Source organism: Hibiscus syriacus, unplaced genomic scaffold, assembly GCF_006381635.1.
Source record: "Hibiscus syriacus cultivar Baekdansim isolate YM2019G1 unplaced genomic scaffold, ASM638163v2 tig00110813_pilon, whole genome shotgun sequence".
NCBI lineage: Eukaryota > Viridiplantae > Streptophyta > Magnoliopsida > Malvales > Malvaceae > Hibiscus > Hibiscus syriacus.
The window spans coordinates 456,190-467,500 of NW_024062871.1; the positions used below are offsets into that span (position 1 = coordinate 456,190).

At 36.1% G+C, this 11,311-nt stretch overlaps 1 pseudogene; it reads right to left on the reverse strand.

Annotated features, from left to right (window-relative positions):
* Positions 1–3,599: 3,599 nt before the first annotated feature.
* Positions 3,600–5,123, reverse strand: LOC120141676 (annotated as a pseudogene).
* Between the last annotated feature and the right edge of the window lie 6,188 nt (positions 5,124–11,311).

The window sequence follows — 11,311 nt, forward strand, 5'->3', positions numbered from 1 at the left end:
TCGCCAACTGTAGTCCTGACGTATGTAGTAGATCTACAGTACATATCACGAATCGCCCGGATATAAGCAGTTGGGATCCGTCTTGTTTCTAATGTCTTCCAGATTGTATTGCGGGGAACACTATCATAAGCATTCTCAAGGTCAATAAACGCCATGTGAAGATCTCTATTTTTCCTTATATTTCTCCATAAGCCGTCGAAGTAGATGAATCGTCTCCGTAGTAAACCTGCCTGGCATAAAGCCAAAATGGTTTTCCGAAACCCTAGTAACCTGTCTCAACCTAGCCTCTATCACCCTTTTCCCATAGCTTCATGGTAAGGTTGAGTAGTTTAATACCTCTGTAGTTGCAACAACGTTGGGGATCTCCTTTATTCTTATAGATTGGTATCACCATAGACTTTCTCCACTCCTCTGGCATATTGGCAATCTCTAAAATACTATTAAAGATGTTAGTCAACCACTTAACTCCCTCTTCTCCTAGGGCCAACCACATAGTGATAGGAATTTGATCTGGACCGACAGCTTTGTCTCTCCCCATCTTTCTAAAAGCCATTTTGACTTCCTCAAACCCAATCCTACTTGTAGGGCAGTCATTGGCTGTAGTATGATGGTCGGTTGACCCATCATCGGTACTATCTCTACAGGGAGAGGGACCGTCATTAAATAAGCCAAGGAAGTAACTACATCAAACCCTCTTAATATCATGATCTTTCACTAAAAGATCACCATTGTTGTCCTTAATAAAACTAATGCTACCTAGATCTTTTTTCCTATCTCCCTGGATTTTGCAAGCCTGAAGATGTCGTTTTATCCATCTTTGGTGTTTAATCTCTTGTACATTTCCTTGTATGCCTTATCATTTGCTTTATCCACCGTTTTCTTGGCTTCCCGCTTTGCCTCCTTGTATCTTTGTTTAGCTCTCGATCTTTCTTCGTCGTCATTGCATTGTAGAAACTCCTTGAAGCAAGTTTTTTTTATCTTCACCTTAGTTTGGACTTCGTCGTTCCACCACCACGATTCTTTATGTTCCTTGAGCTTCCCTGTCGACAACCCAATGGTGTTTTTGCCCACCTCTCTAATGGAATTTTCCATATTTTTCCATAACATATCTGCATTATTTGAGTTTGTAGTTCCAAAACCTATATTAGACAAAACCTTACTCTTAAAGTCATCAGCTGTCGCTCCATGTAAGTTTTTCCAAATGATTCTAGGTTTACCAAGTTTAGCCCTCCTATGAGTGCTCTGCCTGTGGCGTACGTGGAACACCAAAACCAACAATATGTGTCGTGATGCACATGCCTATTTAGGGTACACCTTACAATCAATACAAGCCCATCGATCCCGATTTTGAACAAGGATGTAGTCGATTTAGGTACAATGTCCCCCGCTATGGAACGTAATCAAGTTCACACCTCTTTTATTAAAGAATGAGTTAGTGACCACCATATCGTGTGCAATAGCAAATTCAAGCAACGTACGCCCCTCCTCGTTCCTACTACCAAAACTGAAACCCCCATGAACACCGTCATACCCGTCGGTTGCAGTACCTATATGGCCATTGAAGTCCCCCTATGAAAACTCTTTGGTCATCCGGAATGCTCCTAAGTACATCATCTAACTGATCCCAGAAGCAACGTTTCTCCCCCTCCCCTAGGCCAACTTGTGGGGCGTACACTGAAAGGACATTCACCACTTCCGCTTCTATAATAACCTTAATCATCATGATCCTATCCCGGTACCTACAAACTTCAACTACATTTTTCTTGAGCCTAGAGGATACCAAGATACCCACCCCATTTCTAGCGTTATCTACGCATGAATACCACAACTTGTACCCATTACACTCTTTGACGCGAGCCCCTTTCCACCTAGTCTCCTGAATAAATGCAAAATCTATTTTCCTATTACTAAGTACGTCAGTCAGTTCTAGCAGCCTAGCATTTAATGTGCCTACATTCAACGAACAAACTCTAAGTCTAGTCTACTTGACACCACTCTGTCGAGCCCTCCCCCTATACACCCTATGGGATCTAAAAGGACATGACTTCAAGTAATCATCTATAGCCGAAGCTATGAGGAACTATGAAAAAGGAATCCAAAGAAGACAGAATGTGCACCAATAAAACAAATAACAGTCAAAAATTAGAGAAAACCCCTTTCAATTTCTTATCAGAGTCCAAATAAATTAACCAAACCCACAAATAATTACTGATTATACAGGAAAAAAATCAGATATGCAGATATAATCGAACAAATTGAATTTTCAAACCTAATTATGCATTTGAGTAATGAACGAATCAAAAACAACTGGATCACCTAATTAACACATAAATATCACTGATCTGTTCAAACTAGACCAAAATGAAAAGTCATAAATCTCTACAAAACAGATTCAAACTAAGAAAGCAAGCCGATCTAAAAGATTCACATACAACGGACAGATTTAGTAAGAGAAAGCGAGGAAACGATATACTCGGACAAAAATAAAAGTAAAGAATAAACCCCCAAAAAGAGAGATCTTTTAGCTGGAAGCTGAAGAACACAAGTAGATCAACCACTAGTTTAGCAGTGAACTGTAGTCTCTCGATTATTAAAAGTTACGAAATAGTCATTTTACTATTTATTATGTTCCAAACTCGTCATTTTCTGTTAAAAATTAATGATCATATAAGCTAGATGTTAACATATTGGTTGATATATAATAGTTGAGATCAAATTTTATCATATCTCAATCAGTAGGTTAACGTCCAACTTAGACAGTCGCTAACTTTTTAATGAAAAATGACGAGTTTGGAACGTAATGAATAAACAAATAATCATTTTGTAACTTTTAATATTCGAGGAACTCAACAAATCAATACCTTATAATCAGGGGAACATTTTATAACTTTAATAGTTTAGAAACTCAACAAAGTAATATTCTATAGGTATGAGACCATTTATATGATTTACCCTTATTTAAATTAAATATTCTAAAAATTTACTATAAGAGTAATACTTTTAACTCGGTTATTTTATATTACAAAATTTTAAATTTTATTTTAAAAAATTAATATATCGACGGAAACCACTTAATAAGCGGGAAATAAGATTGAAATTAATGGGGGGAACATTACAACATCAAGCATGGCACAGATCACATGCCTACATATAAAAAAAATACAATTCACATGGAACGGCTTGCGCCTCAGCCCTCATGGGGGAATGGGTTTATTTTATTAATTCTAAAGATGCTCTTTAAAGTTGGAAACCCCCCCCCCTCCCCGGGAAAGCTGCACAGAATTTCAGAATGGCCCCTACAATTCGCAAAAATGTCACTAAAGACCTGCCATTTTTCAGTTCATTTGTCATTTCACTTAAATCACATAAATGTTGAACATATATATGTTGGATACGAATAATTTAGGAAAAAAACTTGGAATGGTAGTAGCGGCAGTTGGTATTTTCTACAAGACAAGAAAATAAACATAATCTCAATGTACTACTCCATAAAATGGAATCCTATCAATCATGTTGATAAATGAAGAAAATCATTAGGAAAAAAAATGCAAACATGAACATTAAAAAGAGGGGAAAACTTTTATATAAACCCCTAAATATCTTGCTTCAATCGTGGTATAATCCCACTTGAAGATTGAACTATCCACAGTGACCTCCAAAATGGCCTCTAAGTTGCTTCAAGGCAATGAAGCAACGAAATCGAGCTTGAAACTGTACAGACGTAACAAGATAGGCCATTCGAGTAGAATGAACGATGATCTATGAGCAGTGCACAATTAATCCAATCTTTTTATACAAGGTCTTGCTAGTCCCAAGTGTAAGTTCAAGATCATCCACACCATCTCATGTATTCTCTCGCCTTCCCAAGGCTTCACTTTACAATTCCCAAACTCAAACTCTGACCCTCTCCCCATCTCTGCAACACTCCCCTGGAGATGATCATGTTGAACTTGAACCACCCTTTTCACAAGGTTAAAAGTAGGTGAAGGAGGCGCCGCCTGAAATCTCACCCAACGACCAGAGTCAACAGTCGATACATCGGACTCGTCACATTCCGGTATAGTGGCTGGTGTGCGGTGTTGCCGCCTTGTGGGGCTCGATGGGGCTGAGGTAGCGAAAAGTGGGTGGCGAAATGAGTTTAGGGAGTCGTTGCAAAGGGATTCCCAGTTAGATTTACGCTTAGATCCTCCAGTAGGGGAAGAAAGTGGTGGGGTTACTGGAGCACTGTTGGATATTCTAAGAGGAGGGAGATAGTTAGGGATGGCAGTAATGTTGCGGAGGAATGGGAGAAGGTGAGTTGAGGTGTTGGCATCGAAACGAGTAGGACTTGGGCATAAGGAGGATGAGGGACTAACATGGTAGGAAGGCACGGGGCTTGGAAAAGATGAAGACTTTGGACTCGGTTGAATAGATGAACAAGCACTGATGTTGGTTGAAGCCCCTCCAAGCTCCAATGGAGGTGGTTTGCATCCCTGAATCAAAGATCAAATGTAAATCAATTTAGAACAAGCATCAAAAAGTAAAATTTCAACATGAAAAAGAAAGGATCTAGAAGTGAAGGGAAGGAAACCTTGCGATAAGTGGTGCCGTCTTCTTCCACGGTCCAACCAGCCTCGGCACAAATAGCTTTCAAGACCTCGTTGTTGTCGCAATGTTTAGGGAGCTTGTAGTTGCCTTGAGCACGGAGACCAGAGTATATCTTTGCAGCTATGGCTCTTCTTCTCCGCTCTCTCCTCTTATTGTTCTCCCTCTCTTTCCATGTGGGTAATCTCCCTGATCCCCCTGTCATCTTCACTAATTTCTAGTTTTTTTCTCCTCTCTTGCAAAGATCTTAGCTTTTCGTTTAAAGTTTTAACTTTCAACCGTGGAGATGAAGAAGATGCAGAAATGTGTGAAGTCCCAGAGAGACACGCAGGAGACAACTCTCTTATCTCTCTCTTTCACGAGGATATTGATTTTCTTTATAGTTGAAGTTGGAAAGTTTTACGCTTTTTGCACCGTTGCTTCCTTAGATTCTTCCTATGTCTCTGTTTCTCTTTTGCTTTCACACTTTCTTGAATTGAAGTGGTTTAGTGTAGAAAGTGATACAACCTCGAAAAATAATAATATTAGTATTGATTATAGGACAATCAAGGTTGAAAAACATAGATAAAAACATGAAAGTACCCCCTGCACTGTCACATGGAGGGTTGTTTTTTGGTGACATGTTCTCTGTTTTTAATTTCTGGTTTGTGGGAAAGAGGGAATGCCTTGAATCTATGGCATCTTCTTTGTTTTAAAATGCTTGTCATTTGTCAGTTATTCCTGAAGAAAAGGGTTCCCAAATTTATTGATAAATTGTTTAGGAAATTGTATTTTCGTCCCCTGCTTCCATGGTAAGAAAACTGACCTCTGACAGTAAAATTATTGAAAAAATTACAGCTTCTTTTACGAATATTATTGGATTATTTACGAAAATTCACACCGTAAATGTAAATGTACAGAAGATAGTATCTATATAACTTCTTTAATAGTTAAATGAGATTAATATTTCCTCTCTTTTATATAATCTATGGCATCTTCTTGGCATAAAAATGGTTGTCATTTGTTTGTTATTGAAAAAAAAGTTCCCAAAAGGACTCATTTGTTTAGAAAATTGTATTTTCGTACCCTGCTTGCATGGTAAGAAAATTGACTTTTGATCGTAAAATTATTGAAAACCCCAACTTTTTTTTACGAAAATTATTGATTTCCTTTTAAAAATTACGAAAATTCACACCGTCTTAATTTTTATTAATCAACAAATTTAAATAAAATATTATTAAATTTTATTCAGATTATATATTTTTTTAATTTATTTTATTTATAATCATTATTTAATTTTAATTGTTAACTGTAAAATTAAATATCTTATCTCATTAAGTTTTTTATTGAACAATAATTGAATTTCATTAATAAAAATAATAGAATGAACCAAAATTACAATGCACCTAAACAAAGAGAGAAAAAAGAAACAATAGTCACCTAAAAACTCATACATAAAATAAAAATATTAAATCTAAAAATAAAAAGAAAAAACGAAACTTCCCTTAGGAATGACGTTCCACATCAAAATAATCTAATAATCTTCATAAAACTCTGTCTTTGTCGGACGAAACACTTTATAAAGTGTGTAGACACCCGTTTTTGTCCGGATATTTTTTTATTTATTTAATTTTTTATTATTATTATTATTATTATTATTTATATTATTATTATTATTATTAACTTACATATTACAAATTTTTGCAGGCCAACCAAGGCCCAAAACAGATACAAGCCCAACTACAACATTAGACCAAGCAACCAACCCAACAACCCGACCCAACTCAGCAGACTGCTAACCCGAACCGGCCCAGAATCCGGATCTGACCCGGTCCAGTGTCAACTCCCTAGGGTTTCTGAAACCCTATAGATAGTCATTACCGCCGCCAGTCCCTGCTGTCGCCGCCTGTTCCCGTTGCTGTCGACAAATATGCATAAATAGTGACCCACCCATCCATCGAACAATGACAAACATATATCAATCAGAAAAATCCCAATAAAATATAAGAGCAAATCAAGTCCAAAATCCTGAGGGATTTATTAAATCCATCAAGCATGCAATAAAAGAAAAGCAATGAGGAGATATCAGGGGACATTCGGTGGAGGGTAGAAAAAAAAATAGAGAGAAGATACAGGGAACCATTCGGGTTTTTTTTTTTAAAAGGGAGAGAGATCGAAAAAAAATAGAGGGAGCCCAAACAAAGAAAGCAACTGAAAGAGAAATAGAGAGGTAGAACCCTTACCTGCGATCGGAGGTACAATGTGAAGCTTGAAAGCCGTCGGTTTTCATCGTTCATTCGAAAGGTATTAACCTAGATCTAGGGTTTTTCTGTGTGGTGTTTTTGAAAAGGGGTTGGTAGATTGGAGTTTAAGGGGTTTAGAGGTTTCGGTTGGGGTATTTTTGTAGCTTCGATCGCCGAGCGACGCCATACGTCACCGTCGGGCCTGTCGTGGGAGCCTCCAGCCACCACGACCGTTTTCTTCTTTAGATGAGAGAGTTGTGAGAATCTCTCTTTCTCTCTTGTCTCTCAGGTTAAATTGAAGCAAATGAGGGGATGAGGGTAAGCAAGCCTGGTTTTAGGGCTTTAATATCCCATGCGAAACGGCAGCGTTTAGGGGAAAAGGTTCTGTGTTTTATACATGTGGGTTAACTACACTTTTAGTCCCCCGCTTTTTATAATCATATTATTAAGTCATTTAATGAACATTTTATTTCTTTTTATTTGAGCACTTGTTTTCTGAATATTGTAATTTAGTCCTTATTATCTTTAAGCACGTGTATATATATATTTATGCTGAGGTCATTGTACTTTAATGATATTTATACTTAAGCATGATATGTTTTTATTATTTCAATTTTAGTCACCGATTTAATGTATTGTGTATTCTGGATGTTATTCGAATTTGGTTTTAACATTTTTAAATATTTTATTTTAGTCACGATTTTACTTTTGATTTAATTATTAATTGGATTTCATGTTTCTGTTTTAATGCACTTCAGTCCTTAATGGTATTTGTGGGATATTTTTGTTTCTGATCCCTATATTATGTACTGTATATTGACTGTGGACCCAGTTTATTATCATTTGTGTTTCAAACCCTTTATGTTTATGTTAATTTCATTTCAGTCATTATTGCTATTTTTGGGCTATTTTCTTTTTCTTTTTAGTATTTGTATTATTTAACATTTACAATTTAAGCTCTGTTGTATTTGTAAGTGCTGTTTTAACCCATGAAGTTTCTGTTCTTTACTGTTTTAGTCCCTAAGTTTCTGTTTTTGGCTATTTTAGTCCATTATGGTTTTATTTGGTTATTTCGGTCCTTCAAATTGATGTTAATCATGTTTTGGTCTCTTTAAATTTTATTTGTTCTGTTTTAATCCATTGCAAATGCATGTTGTATATTTTGAGTACAACATTAAATAAATGTTATTATTTTATGTTGTAAATAATTTTACTTGTCATTTGTAATCATATTTGTTTCTATTTTATTTCCTTATTTATTAATATTATTCGAATGTTTTTCAAGAGCACGTATGCGTAGAATGAGCGTGGAAAGTATCATTTGGTCGAAGTGGTGCGATCCGATATGACATTTTAACGACATAGGTACTTGAAATAAGTCGAGTATATTTTACTAATTAATTTTTTTTCAAATGATGCGATGTGTGTTATTTTAAGTGACAATTTACTTTATTTTATGTGAATGTAAATTTCAAATTTGTATTCAATTCATGTTTTATTTAATCAATTTATTTGTATATAAACATCATTTTTTAGTTATATTCGATTCACATTTTTTACATAATTGAAGGTAGAATATTCTTTTATTGATAAGAAATAGTCGAGTTTAGCTTTCCCGATGAAGGATTGGTAATTTCTAGATTTCTTTTCGATTTAAATAATTTTCTGTAATTAATTAATTCGAAGCAAATTAAACAATATTCAATAAACAAGTCATCTTTTAACTTTATATTCAACTCATAAATGCCACCATTTACTACAATGTGTAAGCGATTTTAGTACCAATTTTGGGCGTTGTGGGGGTGCTCACCCTTCCCCACACGTAACCGACCCCCGAACCCGTTTTTAATCGAATCTTTGTTAACGTAGACCAATTGTTTTGTCTTAAAAATGATTTTTTCTTAAAATTGTTTTAAAAGACGTTTTTAGGTATTCGACCTACCTAACTCAAAGGTCGATGGCGACTCCGATCCAATTTAATTCCAATTAATTTCAAATCACCCAATTTTTTAAATTAAAGTCATAATCGATTTTTAAAATAATATTTAATTGTTTTACTCTAAAATAGGTTATGACAGCTTGGCGACTCTGCTGTGGACTTTTTTTTAGAGAGTCAGACTGTAGGTCGCTTACATATTGTCGTTGTGGACGAATTTAAGAGTTCGAGTCTTTAGTTAATCTATGATCCTTTTATTTAAGTTTTTAATTGCTTCATTTTTTTGTCATACTAACACTTTAATTTTTTCTTTAAGCTATATCCAAGTTTTTGTGGAGATTTTTTATTTGTTCATCTTTTGCGTCAAAGGTAGGTACGCTCCTCCTCACACACATCACGTGCATCTGCATAATATGAGCTCTAGACACGAGCTTCGATCCAAATTAGTCAGGGTGATTGCTTTACTCTCGTATGAATTTATTCTTCGTATGAGTTATATCAATTAACCCATGGGATACATACCTTATACCTTCATAGGGATTTATTCCTCGTATGGGTATAAAGCAGTGAATCCCCTCAAATTGAACTCATTCCGTTCGAAACCTGTAATGGGTGAGGATCGAGGGTCTGACAACCCAAGGGGGCACTGACATCAAGGACAATTCGAGTCCCTTTTTCCTGATAGTGTTGAAACCATGCATATAGTGAACTGTAGAACAATCACCCTAGGTATAGATATATCGAACCTCTGTCCATCAGTAGGTACCCAAATTAAGTGTACACAAAAGATGAACATTTCTGAACCTTTTCTTTTAGCTGTAAATTTTGTTAAATTATTGCATGTGAACTAGATACCATGCAGTTATGATTAATTTCTCGAAAAAATCATTTTGGGTAGAAAGCATGTCCGGGCAGGAATATTATTTAATTAAAGCATGTTTGGGTAGATATTATGACGAGGTAGGTGTTATATTTATTTGTAGATATCATCTTTTAACTCTATCGATTATCATTTGTACTAACTCATTTTTCTCTGGTGTTTGTGTTACTAATTCATTTTTCTCTGGTGTTTGTGTTACTAACTTATTTTTTCTCATTTGCTTGTGTTATTTTTCATCATTCTTTGCATTGCATTGCATTGACATGACATAATGCGAAAATGTTGATCCACAAGGGGATAGTCAAGAGAAAATTTTCACAAGAAGAGGTGAAAGTTTTCAATCAAGCAGTCTTGTATACAGTCATGCACTGAGGTTTAAAAGAAGCTCAGAACACAAAAATGAGATTTGCTTAAAGATCATCCGTAATTCGAGACTGAAATGACGATCCACTGATCCCAGGAGTAATCCAGTAGTAGATTTTTTTATCTACAATCATGTCATCGCTACACATCAAAGAGCGACGCAATGGCTTCAGCACCGACTAGGCATTAACGGATTTAGAGCATTGAGAGGCATCAGTTCCAAATGCAGAGATCTGAGACGAAGCAGTGAACTTGAAGATTGTGCATCATTCGAGACTGAAATGATGATCCACTGATCCAGGGAGTAATCTAACAGTAGATTCTCATCTATGAACATTCCATCAGTAACCATCAAGGAGCGACGCATTGACTTCACCACCGTCGGGGTAGTAACGGAGTTAGGTTACAGAATGCTTGAGAGGCATCATTTTCAAAAATGAAAATCTGAGACGAAGCATTGATCCACTTCAGACTCAACATCTAAGCAAATGCATGTCTGTAAAGTCGACTGTCTTGTAATGTGAAAGTTTTTATCTCTAGTGAGAATTGTTCTAAAATATTCATCGTTGGGATCAATATTTTTGCATTTGCATTTTGCATCATTGCATATGCATAGCATCCATTTAAGTATTTTTACATACATTAATCATATCTTGTGGGGACTTTGAGGAAGTGCTTCTAACTGTGCAACTGCATTCACACAGTACTGAGAATGGATGCAAAATTTGAGCAACTGAAAAAAGAATTTGAAGAGAATTTGCAAAATATGCAAGCAGAGTGGGAAGCCAAAATGGAACAAGAGCAAAAAGCCACCATGGATCGTATCTTGCAAAATCAAAAAGATCTAGTTGACCAAATGGTAGTACAATTGACTGGGCTCAACCAAGAAAGAGGCAAAGAGAAGATTTCCTCGACCAGAGGGCCTCCGAATGTGTGATGGTTCATGCAAATTCACCGATACACATTTTACCCCACAAGCTTCCAAGCCACTCATTAGGTTTCTCTGCCACTAATCATAATATATTCTCTCCTGAAGCAACAAGGAAAGCCAAGAATGAGATCCCTGAGAATTTGAAAAGTGGTGCAGAGAGACATTCAAATGAACGAGAGGACATAGCTCTCACAATGAAATGGATGCAACATAACTAGTCTTAGTTCCCGACTTGGTGCTCCCGCTTAAATTTAAGATGCCCGATTTTGAGAAGTACAATGGAACCAGTTGCACTAATGCCCATCTCACGATGTTTTTTTGAAAGATGACTAGATACACCAACAACGATCAGATGTTGATTCACTGCTTCCAAGATAGTTTGATTGGATCTGCTT